This window comes from Austrofundulus limnaeus, unplaced genomic scaffold, assembly GCF_001266775.1.
Source record: "Austrofundulus limnaeus strain Quisiro unplaced genomic scaffold, Austrofundulus_limnaeus-1.0 Scaffold2090, whole genome shotgun sequence".
NCBI classification, from domain to species: Eukaryota; Metazoa; Chordata; class Actinopteri; order Cyprinodontiformes; family Rivulidae; genus Austrofundulus; species Austrofundulus limnaeus.
This window is the reverse complement of record NW_013954492.1, coordinates 991-2226: the sequence shown is the minus strand read 5'-3', so window position 1 is coordinate 2226 and position 1236 is coordinate 991.

Genomic DNA, 1236 nt, shown 5'->3' with positions numbered 1-1236 from the left:
GCTTTAATTCAGCTTCAGAATGAATATATCACACAGACACACATGGAAGTATGTCACGCAACATCAATTTCACACACTTATGGCGACACATCCTGTTTTGGTAACCAGATATTTCAAAATAAAAGTCTGATTTAATTCACTTCATATACAAAACAATGTTTTGCCTGGAAAGGCAAAACAATATTGCGAGGTAATGAAAAAGTATTGTGAGGAACGCAGAAGAAAAAAATCCCCCATGTCCCCTCGCGGGCTCCGTACTTTTCAGATTCAAAATACCTTTGAGGAAATGTATTTTCAGATGCCAAGTAAACTGCATCATAGCACACACACACACCCCACCCCGAAATGGGCGGGACAGAAGCGGAAGGAGGTTCTTGAAGAGACAGAGGCCAATTTCAAGGCGTTTAGAAGAGGAAGTGATAAGAAGTTAAGTTTATTCTCTATTTAAACATAAAAGCATTTTAATAAAAGCTAAAGGTGACATAGATACTTTATTATGGTATAGTATTTAAATATATGCCTGAGAAACACATAATATTGCCCCTTTAAAAACATAGAAATAACTGTAACGCACTCAGCGTTACAGATACTGAGCTAAGGTTTGATGTGGTAGTAGCTGAACATTGTCCACAAAACAAAACAGTTGGGATATTTGGTAAATTGTAAATAAAAGCAGAATGCAATGATTTGTAAAATCCCACAAACTCATATTTTATTTACAATGAAACACGGTAACATCAAGTGTATGAAGAAACTGTCTCTTTTCTAATAGCCTGGTAAAACGAGCCGCTTGTTCTACTCTTTGCTTCAAACAGAGGGTCGGGACTCTTGTCCATTGAGAAATGATTGCTAACATTTGGCTGTGAGGTATGCAGGGCGCCAGCTCGACTGTGAAGGATGCTAAGCTAAGAAGCTAACTGTAAACTGCGTGTGATGTAAACAGAAGTGCAGAGCCAAACAAGACTGTTGTAAATGAGTGCTGCAGGCTTTATGAGACAAATTGAATTTCATTTGGAAGCCTTGACAACACGAGTTTAACATGTGAGACAACACGGACTTAATGACTTCATTCACTTCCTCCAATACCATTGCTAAACTACATGCAGACTAAAACTGTGTCATTGTTCACAACACATATTCAAAAAGTTGCACAAATAAGCTGGAGGAGCATTTTAAAACTCATTTGACAACAGTGCAGTAAGAGGGTCAGATATAAAAAGAACAAATCTCTCAGAG